The 17,403-nt window shown below is 38.3% G+C and overlaps 1 pseudogene; it reads left to right on the top strand.

Moving 5' to 3' along the window:
- The first annotated feature begins 14,813 nt into the window (after window positions 1-14,813).
- Window positions 14,814-16,607, top strand: LOC149146722 (BTB/POZ domain-containing protein At5g48800 pseudogene; annotated as a pseudogene).
- The last annotated feature ends 796 nt before the right edge of the window (window positions 16,608-17,403 follow it).

Below are 17,403 nucleotides of genomic sequence, written 5' to 3'. Positions count from 1 at the left end.
TAAAGATCATTTTCCTTTTCCTTTTATAGATCAAGTATTAGATACATTAGTAGGTAGGAAGTATTTCTCATTGTTGGATGGTTTTAGTGGTTATAATCAAATTCAGGTTGCACCTAAAGATCATGATAATACCACATTTACTTGTCCATGGGGAACTTATGCCTACATAGTACTTCCTTTTGGGTTATGTAATGCACCTGCAACATTCCAAAGAGCAGTACTAGGAATCTTTTCTGATCTAATACATGATTGTGTAGAGGTATATATGGATGATTTTACAGTCTATGGGAATACATTTGAAGAAGCTTTGAAAAATTTGGAAAAAGTTCTTAAAAGATGTAAGGAAACAAACCTTTCACTAAGCCATGAAAAATGTTTTATGATGTTTACAAAAGGTATTATTTTAGGACATCACATTTCAGGAGTTGGGATTAAAGTTGGCAAGTCTAAAGTTGAAGTCATATCTAAATTGTCAATTCCAAATTGCCAAAAGGATGTTAGAAGTTTTCTGGGATTTACAGGGTACTATAGAAGGTTTATAGAAAAATTCACTAAAATAGCATCTCCACTCTTCAAATTTCTTACAAAAAATTGTGAATTCAATTGGAATTTTGATTGCCAGTTGGCATTTGAAACCTTGAAAGCAAAAATTTCCGGAGCACCCAATTTAAGAGGTCCAAATTGGAAACTCCCTTTCCATATTTTTGCAGATGCTTCAGATACAACTCTGGGAGCTGTATTAGGAAAAAAATATTTGTTTCCTTATGCCATTTACTATACAAGTAAGAATTGGACTCCCACTAAGTTGAATTAGACTGTGACTGAAAAGGAATTTTTAGCAGTTGTTCATGCAATTAACAAGTTCAGACACTCTAGAACAGGCTATGAAACCTTCGTTCATATATATCACTCTGCAATTAGATATTTGATGAATAAACGTATTACTAACGATAGAGTTACAATATGGATTTTACTTTTTCAAGAATTCAACATTACTGTGCTAGATAGACTAGGAAAACAAAACACAGTTGTTGATTTCTTGTCCAGGATTCAGAATATCAAAGAAGATTCTCTGGTTGAAGATAAGTTCCCTTATGAATATCTTTTTGCAGTGACTACTCAAACTCCTTGGTCTACAAATGTTTCTAACTACTTGGTCATAGGAAAGTTACCTTCACATTTGTTTCCTAGAGAGAAAAGAAAAATTATTCAAGGAAGTGCAAGATATTCATGGATCACTAATGAATTGTATAAAACGGGGCCAAATAGTATGATCAGAAGATGTGTCAGGGAATATGAAATTCCCGAGATTCTTAAAGCATGTCATGATGAGCCGTGTGGTGGACACTTTGCTGACAAGAGGACAACCTATAAAATCCTTTCATTAGGATATTATTGGCCAACTATCTTCAAAGATGCTAAAGAATATGTCAGGAGATGTGACAGTTGCCAAAGGGTAGGGAAACCTGCCCCCTCAAATGAAATGCCATTAAAAATTCAGGTACTCATCACACCCTTTGAAAAATGGGCCTTAGATTTCATTGGACCAATTAATCCTCCATCTAAGAAGAAAAAGTATATATTGGTATGCACTGATTATGTCACTAAATGGGTGGAAGCCAAAGCATTACCTTTCGCTAATGAAAAATCTGTAATTAATTTTCTTTCTGAGGACATCTTCACTCATTTTTGTGTTCCAAGAGAAATTGTGATAGATTAGGGATCTCAATTCACATCTAACATGGTGGAAAGACTTGTGGAAGAATACAAGATCAAGCATAGGAAATATACTCCCTATCATCAACAAGGAAATGGTCAAGTGGAATCTACAAATAAAGTGATTGAAGGAATCCTCACCAAGACTGTGCATCTACATAGAAGAGATTAGGCAGAAAGGCTTCCTAAAGCCTTATGGGCCTATAGAACTACATGGAGGAACAAAACGGGACATACACCCTATGAACTTGTTTATGGGAAACAAGTCTTGTTCCCTATAGAGTTCCAAATCAAAACTTTCAAGATGGCATATCAATTGGGACTAGATATATCAGAGGCACAAAAACATAGGCTGGAGTAATTAAATGAACTTGATGAAATCAGGCAAGATGCAGTTCAAAGGACTGGTATATTCCAACAACAGAGGGCTAAATGGCATGACAAATACATTAAGGAAAAGAGGTTTCAAGTGGGAGATTGGGCGCTGTTATTTAATTCAAAGTTTAAATATTTTCAAGGGAAGTTTCAAACTCATTGGCTTGGGCCATATGAGATTGAAAAATTCTTTAGTAATGGAGAAGTGAGGATTAGAACAATAGATGAAAGTAAAACTCCTCTTCTAGTGAATGGTCATAGATTAAAGATATATCGGAAAACAATTTCAAAAGAGGAGTTCATCAAGATTTTCCAAGACAATTCTGAAATGAAGTTAGTGAAGAAGAATCCTTCTTCTCCACTAACTTAGTCTTTATTTTTCTTAAGAGAAAACCCACTAATTTAGTCTTTATTTTTCTTAAAAAAAAAGAAGTAATAAATTGTATAAAGTTGAAAACCAATCATTGATTGGCATACTTATACAGGAAATACAGGGTGAAAATCAGAGGTTTCTGACACCCTATATTTTCCATTTCCTTTCTGTAATAAGTAGTGACAAAAATCCATAGTCACTATGTAGTTTAGATTCTACAAAAATTCATCATCTCATCTCACCTCACTCTGTTTTATTTTCGTAGTTTCACTTCGTCCCATTGTCATATTTCATTAATAAAATTTTTCCATTTTTCCTTCTTCAGTATTCATTCCATCTCCATTTCATTTATCATCTCATTTCATTTCACTTACATATCAATTTCCATTTTATTCATGATCCATAAGCCATATTTTACTTTCTGTTTCACATTCTGCAGCTGATTCTATTCTGCAGCTGATTCTGTTCTGCAGCTGATTCTGTTCTGTAGCTAATCTGATTCTATAGCTACAAATTGTTCATAAATTTAGGCACAAGTGTACAATTCATAATAAAATCTTGAATGCAGGGAATTGAAGGAAAAATCAATTTTTGAAGGCCATTCATGCTCAAGCCACCTGTGGTTCAACATCAAAGGAAAATTTTAGCAAGCAAAAGGTAAAGGTTCCGAAGGTAAATGCAAAAATTTATTTCAAAAATCAATTTGAAAGCATAAGCTTGCATAATATGTATGATCACACATATCGTTAATTAACCATCATTTCATTTGACTGCCACGATGTCTCCGCCATATCTTTCGCCAATAATGACAAACGGTCTCAATGATTCTTTCATAACCGATCTCCGCTTCAAACTCCATAACTTGTACTCAAACAGTCCTCCACAACTGCACTTGCTACACTTGTTAACAGTCAAGATAACAACATGACCTACCTATCTACAACTCTCTAATACCCTTGCTGTCTATTTATTACATGCCAACTCTTAAGTTTTTCTCTCATATTCACGTAGCCATTTCATATACACATTAATTCTGTTTTCATATACACAGTCATTCTGTTTCCATATCCACGGTCATTCTGTTTCCATATACCCAGTTACTCCATTTCCATACACACAGTCATTCTACTTCCTAAATAGCACTCGTTCCATAGACAATAAAGAGTAATTTTGAGATCAGTAAATTCTACAGAGCAAAGATCATGGGACTCATCATCAGGGCAGAGCCCGTAGGGGCAAAATTCATGGAAGGATATCCCCAACTTAAGGAGATGCTGCAGAAGACTGGATGGCTCAAGTTCATTGAAAAGTTTGATGGATATCATAAGGAGATCACAAAATCTTTCACTAGATCCTTTGATGGTACAGAAGTGGATATTGGGACATCAAGATTGCAATAACAGAATCCTACATAACAGAGGCTACAGAACTACCAAGACTTGGTGAGAGGTGGTACAAAAACAAAGAATTCCACAGTGAATCATGGAAGTGTTGGAAATAATACTGAGAGGGGGGGTGAATCAGTATTATCAAGCAATTTACCAAATCTTCCTTATTTGATCTTTTGAATTATTCTTGCATATCAGTACCATAAAATAATGAGCATGAATAAAGAAAATAGACAGTCACACCAAAGAACACAAGATGTAAGGTGGAAACCCAATGCGGGAGAAAACCACCTGCTGCAATATGTCTCTATCTTCTTTCAAGAAATTCTTTTTACAATGATTTTGTACTGGTGCAGTCCTTTACCAGCACGCAGGCTGCAACCTGCAGAGAGCTACAACTCTCTCTCGTTTTCCAGTCTCTCCTGGAAGGGAGCTACAACCCCCTACTTCTTTTCATGAAGAATCAAATGATCAACAAGTATACAACAGATACAGTCCACTACAGATATCAGATCAGTAATTACAAAAATAACCCAGAACACCTTATGAACAGAAATATACAGTCAACAGATCATCTTAAGACAGGGACGCATATTTTCTTTCTGTGACCTGCGACTGGACGCAGTCTACCTTCCACTGTTCTGCGTGCCGACGCACTGTTCCTCTATGCTTTGCTGCGACCGGCGCACTCAGAAACACTATCGCGCCGCGTCTTTTGCTTCAGAGACGCACCTAATAACACGGTCACGCCGCGTCCTTTGCCTCAGAGACGCACCTGAGCCTTTACTGTACTGCGTCCCGGCGCACTTTCCCTTCACTGAACCTGCGTCCCTTCAGATATAAAAGATATGAGGACTTCAGAACCAACCCAAACACTCAGATCCACAGATCTGATCATGCGCCATAGAGATCATAGTCCATTAGAAGATTCGCCTTCATAGATCTGGACTAGATCTCACCAAAAGATATTCAACCAAGATGATGCCTAATCCAAATGAACTCCTTTCCTTTATATAGGCAAGCTTCTCCCCAAAACATGGAACAATACCACGAGCCGACACCATAGAAACACAAAACCGTCAGCTAGATACCACGCAAGAAACCCCCACGTGCTTTTCTCTGCCTTGAAATGTGTGCACTGGGCGGACGCACCTCCTGAACGGCTGGCCGGCGTCCCTAGACGCGGGTTCTGTATAGTATACCTGCGGGGACGCACTTGCTGAACATATTTCTTGCGTCCTTCTTGATTTATCACCTGAAAGGGTTTGCCATCAAGGACAACACCTGAATCATAATGCCAACAATCTCCCCCTTTGGACTTGATGGCAACCACATAATCTTCAGCTTCATTCTCCCCCTTTGACATCAAGAGCAAAGGGTATGCTCCCCCTATGCTCATGCATCTCCAGATCTGTAACCAGAAATCCATCATGAAGGAGATAGAGACATATTGCAGCTATTTCCAAGATCACTTTTTCCATAATGCCAACAATGCATTATGTGCTCCCCCTGAGCCTATACCACCAATAGGAAGATGATCAACAGTAAGATGATGCATCAACAACCCCCAGCTTTTGCCTGAGGTATTCAAAAGTGTCCCTGGGCAACGGTTTGGTGAAAATATCAGCAACTTGTTCCTTAGAAGGAACATACTCCAACTTGACCTTCTGTTCAAGTACTTGTTCCCGGAGAAAATGGTACTTGATTGGTATGTGCTTGGTTTTTGAATGCATAACCGGATTCTTTGAGATGCTGATTGCACTTGTGTTGTCACATAAGATAGGGATTGGAGGAGTACAAGTGATTTGATAATCCTGCAAATTTTGCATCATCCAAAGGAGTTGGGTGCAACAAGATGCAGCAGCAACATATTCTGCTTCAGCTGTAGACAAGGCAATTGAACTCTGTTTCTTGCTGAACCAAGAGACCAGTCTGGGACCCATAAAGAATGCACCACCACTTGTGCTTTTTCTGTCATCCACGCTTCCGGCCCAATCTGCATCTGTATAGGCATGAAGAGTAAGATCTGTATCTCTAGGATACCATAAGCCATAATTTTGAGTCCCTTGAAGATATTTGAAAATTCTCTTCACTGCTTGAAGATGAGTCTCCTTCGGATTTGCCTGAAATCTTCCAACTATTCCAACTGCATGCATGATGTCTGGTCGAGTACCTGTCAAATATAGTAAACTTCCAATCATAGATCTGTAGGTTGTTTGATGTACTGCTGCAGATTCATCATTTGCACTGAGACTACATCCTGTGACCATGGGTGTACATACTGGTTTTGCATCTTCCATGCCATATTTCTTCAAAATCTGCTTGAGATACTTGGTTTGAGATAAAAAGATTCCTCCTTCCTTCTGTTGGATTTGCAAACCAAGGAAATATGTCAGTTCTCCTAGCAAGGACATTTCAAATTCTTTCTGCATGACTGAGGCAAAGCTTTGACTCATAGCTTCTTCATTGCTGCCAAAAATAATGTCATCTACATACACAACAAGTATTAGCAATTTGTCATTTTCAACTTTTATATACAGATTGCTATCTGCTGAACCTTTTAAGAAACCTTGTTGATGAAGATATTTGTCCAACCGGTAGTACCAAGCCCTTGGAGCTTGTTTGAGACCATAGAGAGCCTTTTTCAATCGGCATACAAGATTTGGATCATTTCCAAGAATGAACCCATCTGGCTGTTCAATGTACACTTCTTCTTCCAAGTCTCCATTCAAAAAGGCTGATTTCACATCCATTTGAAATACTTTGAAGTTCTGAAAACTTGAGAGAGCAAGGAACATTCGGATGGCCTCAAGTCTTGCAACAGGAGCAAAAGTTTCTTCAAAGTCTATTCCTTCTTGCTGCGCATACCCTTTACAGACGAGTCTGGCTTTGTTTCTAATTACTTCTCCATTTTCATTCAATTTATTTTTGAAGACCCATTTTGTTCCAATAACATTCTTATCTTTTGGTCTAGGAACCAGCTCCCAAGTGTTGTTCTTTTCGATTTGCTCAAGTTCTTCATCCATTGCTTTCACCCAACATTCATCTTTGCATGCCTCTTTCACATTTTGTGGTTCGGTGGAGGAAAGTAATGCCAAATAGCTTGAAGCTTCTGCAACTGTTCTTCTAGTTTGTATACCTGCTTCTTTTTGTCCCATGATCTGAGATTCTGGATGGTTCTTCTGAACATATCTGGATGGAGTCTTTTCTTCTATTCTTGTCCGTTCTTCTGCTTCTTCGTGAGGTTCTTCTTGAGATTCTTCTTGAGGTTCTTCTTCTTCATCATTCTGTCTTTGAGGGTAGCTCTCATCTTCTTCGATGTCTTCACGATGTATTTGCCTAGGAATATATCCCTTTTCATCAACCACTACATCAATGCTGTCAACAATTCTGCCAAGTCTTTTATTGTAGCATTTGTATGCTTTGCTATGTGGAGAATAGCCAAGAAGAATGCCTTCATCTGCTCTAGGATCAAGTTTGCCAAGCTGCTCCTCAGTATTCTTGATATAGCATTTGCTCCCAAATATTTTGAAATGCTTTACTGAAGGAGTTTTACCACTCCAGAGCTCATGAGGAGTTTGAGTGCTGTTCACCCGAACATTTGTCTTGTTGAGAATAATAACCGCAGCATGTGCAGCTTCACCCCAGAAAGTTGCGGGAGTTCCTGATTCATCAAGCATAGCACGAGCCATTTGTTGGATTGTTCTGTTCATTCTTTCAACAACTCCATTTTGCTGAGGAGTTCTAGCTGTAGAGAATTCTCTCCTTATCCCATGTTCATCACAGAAATCGAAAAATTCATTTGAAGTAAATTCCCCACCTCTGTCAGATCTGAGGCACTTAATTTTGTGACCTGATTCATTTTCAGCCAAGGCTTTGAAGGTTTTGAATTTTTCGAATGCTTCATCTTTGTGCTTCATAAGACCTAACCAAACAAACCTGGAGAAATCGTCAATAAATAATATCAAGTATTCCTCTCCTCTAGGTGTTCTTTTTCTGAATGGTCCACATACATCTGTATGTACTAGCTCAAGAGGCATGCTGGCTGATCCTTCTTTCTCTGGAAAGTTAGTTCTGGTTTGTTTTCCAAACTGACATGATCTGCATATGGTGTTGTCAGGAATTTTGATATCTGGAAGATCGCGAACTGCCTGATATTTGCAAGCTTTCCTTATTTGTGAGAAGCTTAGATGTCCCAACCTTCGATGCCATAACCAGTGCTCTTCATTCTTGCTTAGATAGCATTGTTGTTGTCCTTCATCAAATATGTATAGATTATTTGGAGTTCTCTTTCCTTTGAGAACTGTTTTACCTGTATCAAGATCACGAACAAGGCATCCATTTGATCTGAATATAACCTCGGTTCTTTGATCACACATCTGGCTGACACTTAGTAGATTATGCTTCAATCCATCAACAAACAAAACATTTCCAGCCTTAACATCTTCTTTTAAAGGAGCAATACCTTTTCCTTTTATAGTTGCAGGAGTATCATTTCCAAAAGAGACTTTCTTTCCCTTTTCTAAATTAGAATAAGACTCAAGTTTTTCTTTATCACCTGTCATATGCTTCGAACATCCACTGTCAATGTACCATAGATTTTCTTGTCCTTCTGCATAAAATGCTATCCCACATCTTTCTGTTTGAGGTTCCTTTATTCTCCATGTTTTGGCGCCTGAGGCTTGTTCCTTTTTCTGCTCTTGTACCTTTCTTTCCGGAAACCTGCTTCTGCATTCAAAGTCTTTATGTCCAAAATTATTGCAAATAGAACATTCAACTTCATTTTCAAGAGCTGAAAAGTTGTTATAGGTCCTTTTTGTAATCCCTGTCATACTTCTTTGTTTTTGAGCTTCCCTAGTCATGATTGTTTTATACGCAACACATTGAGCTGCTTTGTGACCAAAGTTATGGCAAGAAAAGCATTGTCCATTGAAGAAGCTTCTGCGATTATTGGATCTACCAGCCAACTGATTGTAATTTCTATTTTCATCTATTCTTGAACCAAATTGAGAAGATTTTACCTGTGGCTGGTTGTGGCTTTTGTTCACCCTTAAGCTGGATTGCCCCTGATAGTTTCTGCTTGACATTTGTCCCTGCTTTACCTGATGATCTTCCTTGTGCTCTTGCTCATTTCTTCTTGCTGCATCAAGATAACTTTTTGAAGTGGATGCTTGAGAAGTTTCTCCATTATAGCCCAAACCTGTCTTATTTAGTGGAGACCGCTGCACACTGATAATCTCATCCAAAGTTTCAGATCCTTTGACAAACTTCAGATTAATAGTTTTTGTTTTCTCAATTTCTTTTCTAAGACCAACAATTTCACCTTCTAATTTTTCAAGATGTTTTTCCTTTTCATCAATTTGGAATTGTAGAGTATCAATAATCATGTTCTTTTCTTCTATGCATCTCTTGAGTCTAGTAATTTCATCATAAAGGTTATCCACATCTACAGCATCCTCATAATCATCATCTTCAAATGCCATTAACAGCCTATATTTATTACCTTGTTCATCTTCATCACTGTTTGATAAGCCATCACTATCTTCATGGGTGTAGTAGCTTTTCTTATTTGCGCTTTGTTTCTTGTTCCATCTAACTGGTTCCTTTCCTTTATCCTTATAAGAGCATTTTGCAGCATAATGACCTACTCTTCCACAAGCAAAGCATTTGAAAGGTAGCTTACCTCTGAACCTTCCAGAACCTCTTTGAAAATTTCTGACAAAATTTGATTCTTCTTCCTCTTCTTCTGGATCATGGCTTGCTTCATAGTAATCTTCTTTGCCTGATGCTTTAAAAGCAGCCTCCCTTCTGTCTGATGGTCCTCCCTTTCTCATTTCATAAGCAGTTAGAATTCCATGTAGCTGAGACATAGTAAGAACACGGAGATTTTCTTTTTCTTCTATTGCAGATACTTTGGATTCAAACTTGGGGGATAATGATCTTAGAATCTTTTGAACTACTAGAGACTCCTTTACTTCTTCACCCAAATTTTTCATACAATTTACAATCTCATCTACCCGAAGAAAATAATTAGCCACACTTTCATCATTATACATCTTGAGAGTCTCATATTGAATTCTGAGAGTTTGAAGTTTGGCTTGTTTTACCTGTTCATCTCCTTCATAGCTTGTGATCATTTTGTCCCATATTTCTTTTGCTGATTTGAAGTGCATTACCTTCATGAATTCTGTTTGGGATATACTTCCTAATAGAGTACTGACTGCTTTTGCATTTGTTTCATACTTCTTTTTCTCAGCTGGATCTGTAGGAGTAGCTGAAGGAAAAGCATAGCCTGTTTCTACAATGTCCCAAACTTCAGTACCAAGAGATTGAAGATATGCAGTAACTCTTACCTTCCAATAATTGAAGTTTGTCCCATCAAAAACTGGTGGCCTGATTGATGCTTCTCTCTCGTAGTTGCTCATGATGAACGATCTACCTTCAAGCGATCAAGCTTTTCTGAAGGACCTGCTCTGATACCAATTGTTGGAAATAATACTGAGAGGGGGGGTGAATCAGTATTATCAAGCAATTTACCAAATCTTCCTTATTTGATCTTTTGAATTATTCTTGCATATCAGTACCATAAAATAATGAGCATGAATAAAGAAAATAGACAGTCACACCAAAGAACACAAGATGTAAGGTGGAAACCCAATGCGGGAGAAAACCACCTGCTGCAATATGTCTCTATCTTCTTTCAAGAAATTCTTTTTACAATGATTTTGTACTGGTGCAGTCCTTTACCAGCACGCAGGCTGCAACCTGCAGAGAGCTACAACTCTCTCTCGTTTTCCAGTCTCTCCTGGAAGGGAGCTACAACCCCCTACTTCTTTTCATGAAGAATCAAATGATCAACAAGTATACAACAGATACAGTCCACTACAGATATCAGATCAGTAATTATAGAAATAACCCAGAACACCTTATGAACAGAAATATACAGTCAACAGATCATCTTAAGACAGGGACGCATATTTTCTTTCTGTGACCTGCGACTGGACGCAGTCTACCTTCCACTGTTCTGCGTGCCGACGCACTGTTCCTCTATGCTTTGCTGCGACCGGCGCACTCAGAAACACTATCGCGCCGCGTCTTTTGCTTCAGAGACGCACCTAATAACACGGTCACGCCGCGTCCTTTGCCTCAGAGACGCACCTGAGCCTTTACTGTACTGCGTCCCGGCGCACTTTCCCTTCACTGAACCTGCGTCCCTTCAGATATAAAAGATATGAGGACTTCAGAACCAACCCAAACACTCAGATCCACAGATCTGATCATGCGCCATAGAGATCATAGTCCATTAGAAGATTCGCCTTCATAGATCTGGACTAGATCTCACCAAAAGATATTCAACCAAGATGATGCCTAATCCAAATGAACTCCTTTCCTTTATATAGGAAAGCTTCTCCCCAAAACATGGAACAATACCACGAGCCGACACCATAGAAACACAAAACCGTCGGCTAGATACCACGCAAGAAACCCCCACGTGCTTTTCTCTGCCTTGAAATCTGTGCACTGGGCGGACGCACCTCCTGAACGGCTGGCCGGCGTCCCTAGACGCGGGTTCTGTATAGTATACCTGCGGGGACGCACTTGCTGAACATATTTCCTGCGTCCTTCTTGATTTATCACCTGAAAGGGTTTGCCATCAAGGACAACACCTGAATCATAATGCCAACAGGAAGGTATTCCTCAAAAACCCAGGTATGGATGTCACTGTGTTTAGGAAAGGAATCCCTATTTCAACACTCAAAAATAAATGGAGAAGAATGCTTTTGATATTGCAAAAATTTATTACCTATGAGGGAAGATTTGGATGTATGTATGTTTATCATATACATTTATTGATTAACGTTTTAGACAATGGGGACATTAACCTCCCTTTCTTCCTCCTAAATAGTCTAAGAAGAATGGCTTCAAATGTACAAAAGAAAATTGAATCTCAGGAAACAACCATGTACCACCATAGATTGGTCAAAATCTTGATTGAATATCATCTAAAGAAAATAGGGGACACCTAGGAAAACTTTCTAATAAGAAACCATTTCCAAGAGACACTAGGATCTCCTAGAAAATATAGTGTCAGAAAGAGTAGGAGAAGGCAGACCAATCTTACCATTCAAGGCAACCCTGAACCTCTAACACAAAAAAATGATGAAGAAGAACCAATCTATGAAAAATTAATAGAGATTAGAAAGCAAATCAAGCAGAGGAAGAAGATAAAATAGGGAGCTGGTGGAATTACTGAGAACGCACCTGAATCTCCATTACAACTAGATGATGAACAACTGATCTCTGAAAAATTGACAAAGATTAAGAAAAAAATCAAGGGAAAGGAAAAGTTAGGAAAAGAGAAAAAGGGTGTAAAGGAGGAGAACATAAAACCCCTTATAAGAAGCTCCAGGCTCAAAGGAATGGTAAAGAAGGTGCCATCGAAGGAAATAGAGTTCATCAACTTGGAAGGAGAAACCCCAGAATCATCTCCTGAAAATATTCCACTTACATACAGTCCTCAAAACTCTCTTAGACATTATTTTGAAGGCAACCCTAGTAGAGGATCGCCAGGCATAGATCCAATTCAACAACAAATTTATGATTACATAGAATCACTAGAAAAGAAAAATGCCTCAAAGGATATAGGTTCCTCATCTAATCCAGAACAACCTATCAATCCACAAGAACCTTTGACTGACACACTCAAACAGGAAATCTATGAGTTAGAGATATTGAACAGACATATTAAGAAAGAAAGTGAAGCCTTAAAGGAACAAAGAAAATTGGATAAGGTCATACATGACAATACCATACTGCACTTGGGCCTATGGTACAAGAAAAATAGGAAGTTGAAGAGAAAGAACAGAAACTTGAATAAAATGGTGATAAACCTGAAGTACAAACTTATCATGAAGAGACCAAGGATGGCTGTTACTTCAAAGAAAAGTAAGAGAAGAAAGTTAGATGTATTGGCAGAGGTATCTGAGCAGATGCAATAAAGGAAAAAGTTCACAGTTTTGGCAATATTGCATGGGGACATGCAATGATTTTGCAGTGGGGGTATGTTGAGCCTCAAAATTACTCTTTCCATAGCAACCCTTTTCATTCTTTTTCCTTGTTTTTCCATGAGAAAGATGCATTCTCATCACCAATGACCAGTATATACTATCTTAAGGAGGACATTTAGTGATTTACATATTATGCTTTTATGTTTTGTTATTTGAATAAATTTTTGTATATTAGCTACAGAACGCAGCCTATTCTGCAGCTAATTGGTTGTTCCGTAGCTACCTTCATGCTTTAACAGGTTCTAGGTGTCAGAAGGAGAAACTAACTACATGGGAAGCTTGGAAATCATCATGACATGGACCCTGTCCTATTCACCTAGCCCAGGTCGACAAGGAAGTTGGTATAAGACTATGATTAATGGAGAAGTCAAACGCAAAGACCGAATGTAATAGGACTCTTTTTGTGGTTAACTAACACGTTTCACAGTAATGGGAAGCGTTATCCGAAACAACTACCTGAACCTATGGACTCCAACAACCACCTGTGCAACTGAATCCAACAGCCACCATCTTGGATTTATGTCTCCAGCAGCCGAGGAAGAAATTCCATGTACCTGTCTTCTACGTGTTTTGACTGTAGCATATTTTTCTCCACAAACAGTTGTATGATTTTCTTATAAATACTTGTGTAAAGAACCGAGGAAGTTAGTAGTGATAGTGATAGTTTTATTGTGAAATCAAATTCTGAACTCTGTAATTTCTGGGCATTTTGTGTCCCTGTTGTTAATATGAAGACCACATGTTTTATGAGAATCTGAAGGAGTTTCCTTGGAGTTGATTGAGCAAGCGTAGCCTAATCAGTTGCAGAGGGCCCCTGCACTGAAAAGGTTTCATTTCATGTTATTTTTCTTCTTCTTGTTAACTGTAAATTCATCATTTTCTTTCACAGTGTTTATAATCATTTTCTTGCTAACAATGTCTGTAATGCAGTTTCCATCATTTTCTTATTAACAATGTTCATAATTTAGAGTAGCTTCCATTTGCTTGATCTCTTTCTAGTTTTTATCAGTAGTTAGAAGATGAAGTTCAGTAATGTAATCTAGTTTTCTTCATTCACTGTTTTACTAGTCTTTAAATTCTCAATTAGACTGATCAGTGCCATTTACTGTCTTTGCCATTTTATTTTTAAGTTTACTAACTCATGGTGTTAATGAATGTCTCTAAAAAACCCTTCAAGTTGATAATTTATCCTAAACTAATTGGTTGAGCATTTCATTTATCCAATGAGTCTTTGCTGCATCTCCGTATTTGCTTTATGTTAGATTAATGAAGCACATAATTCCTCAAATGTCATCCCCAGGAGACTTTCTACCAAAATTGAGAGGCAGAGTAACTAAGTATTTCATTTAGTTTTATTTTTGTAATTAGTTAGGCATCAGTTGCAAATTTCACTTTCAGTTCTTAATTTATGATTTGGAAATAATGGTAACATAGGAATAGAAACTTTGTTTTCATTTCTTGCTTAAGCTTTGCTTCCAAGTCTTTCTCAGCTTTGTTTTCGTTTCTTTCTTAAAAGCTCTATTTTCATTTTAGATTTTGAGTGGTCCTTACAAGAATTAGATTTAAGTTTTTGATAATTACATTGTAAATCATTAGGTATTAAAAGACCAAAAACCCCCCAAAACAACATAAAACACAAAAACAATGAAGTAAGAAGGGTTATCTAGCACAAACAGTGCACTACACTTCATCAGTTTACGATACCCAGATTGATAATTTATGCAGAGAAATTTAGCACACTAAATTGACCAAACAACAACCGGTTGCCGAAAATTAATGTTAAATGTGGCCTTGAAGGGTTTCTAACATAAGTTGCGGGTTGGAAAGATAGTTCCATACAAGCTCTAGGAATCGGCCAATCACACCAAAGGAACAACATAAAAAAGTGGACATATGATTTTTTCAGATGTTCCAAGTAACATTATTATAGATGTCAATGGTGGTTGCCTTGCATTGCACAAGTTTCTATTGGTATCACGAAGAAGGCAGGCCCAAAAGCTGGTAGCAGAGGCAAGAGACTAGGATACTTTAAACATGGATTTCCCTGACTTACCCGATGGAGCACACACTTTTGAATTAGCAACAAAGTTTTGTTATGGAATCAACTTTGAAATCACCTCATCAAATATGGCCCATCTTCACTGTGCTGCCCAATATCTTGAAATGATTAAAGACTATGCATAAGAAAACCTAATGGCTCACACAAAAGCCTACCTTAACGAAGTTGTGGCTGAAGGCCTTGAAAAATCTATAGAAGATATACACAGTTGCAAGAATCTACTCCCCCTTACAGAGGAACTGAAAATTTTCATAAAATGTGTTGATGCAATTGCTTCAAAGGCCTGTAGGGAACATATGGCATCGAGCATGTTACATCTGGATTACAACAACTCTGGCAGGCTGGAGAGCAAGAATTTTCAATAGAACTTTTTAAGCGGAGATTGGTGGATCGAATATTTGTCGGTTCTTGGCATATAAATGTATTAGAAATTAATATTGGCCATGAAATCCAGAGGCGTAAGGCATGAGAGCATCAGGACATTGCTCATGCATTATGCTGAATAGGCCCTGAAAGGGCTTGCCAAGAAATGGGATGCCTCTTCTTGAACAAAGTTGCCAAGCCCTGCTGTTGCCTTTTGCAACATGAATAGAGAATTATAGTGGAGACTATTGTGAGCCTCTTGCCTACAAAGAAAAATTCCATACCCATCACCTTTCTCTTCATCCTGCTTCGTATTGCTATGATGCTCAACACCACCATTACTTGCAGGCTAGACCTAGAGAAAATAATTTGGCGTTAACTCGAATGTCCCTACCTTGATGATCTGCTTACCCCTTCCTTCTTGCACAACGTCGATACTCTGTTCGATGTGGATGTTGTTCATAGAGTATTAGGGATTTTTTTTACAGTAGGATGAGAATCAGAACGCGGTGGATTCAAACTTGGGTGGATACAAGTCTGATGGCTTGGCTGGTTCTCCTTCTCAAGCTGCCATCATCAAAGTTTCCAAGCTGTTTGATAACTACCTGGCAAAAATAACACCAGATACAAGTCTTAAGCTTCTTAAATTCATAGCCATTATTGACTTGATGCCAGAGTATGCACGCCCAATGGATGATGGGTTATATATATCTATTGATATCTGCTTGAAGGACCATCTTGGATTGAAAAACAGGGAACGCAGGAAGCTTTGCAAGATCATCGATTGCTAGAATCTTTCCTAGAAGCATGCTCACACGCAACACAAAATGACCACCTCCTCATCTAGCTGATTGTCCAAGTCCTCTACTTCGAACAATTGCACCTCTGCATTGCACTGATGGGAACTTTACAGATCCTATAGAAACCACAATGGCCTACGCATATTAGAGAATAAGCAGTAGGGTGCCTAGTGTGGCCATGCCCCCACGCGATAAATATGCATCGTTGAGGCACGAAAACAGGGAGTTGAAGCTTGAAATTGCATGGATGCAGATGAGATTGAACAATCTTTAGAAGGAACAGGTCTCCATGAAACGAGGCATGGATAATTCTTGCTCCTCATCCAAGTTCTTGAGCTCCATGTCAAAGGAATTTGGAAGTTAAGCTTTTTCGATATTTCCCCTAAATCTAATGGCAAGAAATCTCAATCATCTGAGGCCAAAATTTCTAGGAGATGCGACTTGTGTTGCATTGCAACCTGGTGACCTCCAGGGGGGTCGCACTTTCGACTAAGTTGCTCGGTCACATTACAATCCCTCAAGCAATTTTCCTGGAATTGTGACTAGGCATCAATTACAACCATGCGACCTTCAGTAATTCGCACTCCCACATAGGTCGCGAGGTCATATTTTTTTGCCTCATTGAAGATAAGTAGAGATGCAACTTACCAGTGGTGTGACTATGAAACCTCATAAGTCACAACCCTTGAATATGACTGGTCACAGGACCACAATTAAGGAATCCATAGCTACATGAGACCCACACTGCTATGTGACTGTGCGACCTACCCATAAGTTCATTTTCCATGTAAAGGGAAACTATGATTTGCATATGAAAAATGTGGTTGGCTGAGGTCACGCTTCCTAAATGGGTCTTGAACGGTAACGGTTGAAATACACAACTACATGTTGAGAAGCTAATAAAATATGAAATGACCTTACTGAAAGGATGAAATCAAATGATGATGAACAACCCATCACCAACACTCATGAAAACAAACTCTTTCTTTCACCTCAAATTGATCATTCATTAATTCATTTTATTTTTGGTAGTAATTACTTCTTGTCTTATCGCCATATGTTTATCTTGAGTTTTAATTGAAAATTATGTTCTTGTAGGATGATGGGGCATGAATGTCTGACACAAACAGATTCACTACCAATTGGAAGATGATTCAAGCTTATGAGGATTATGGAGCATGTTTCAAAAGGAAGACTCATTGTGACTTGTTCCAAAGGGTTGTGACCATAACACACCAAAGGAACAACATCAAAAGGTGGA

The sequence above is a fragment of the Pinus tabuliformis genome, chromosome X, assembly GCF_031772625.1.
Source record: "Pinus tabuliformis cultivar Carrire ecotype Pingquan chromosome X, CPIR1, whole genome shotgun sequence".
In the NCBI taxonomy this organism is placed as follows: Eukaryota; Viridiplantae; Streptophyta; class Pinopsida; order Pinales; family Pinaceae; genus Pinus; species Pinus tabuliformis.
Note: the sequence above shows the minus strand (reverse complement) of the source record. Positions and strands in the feature narration are given on the sequence as shown.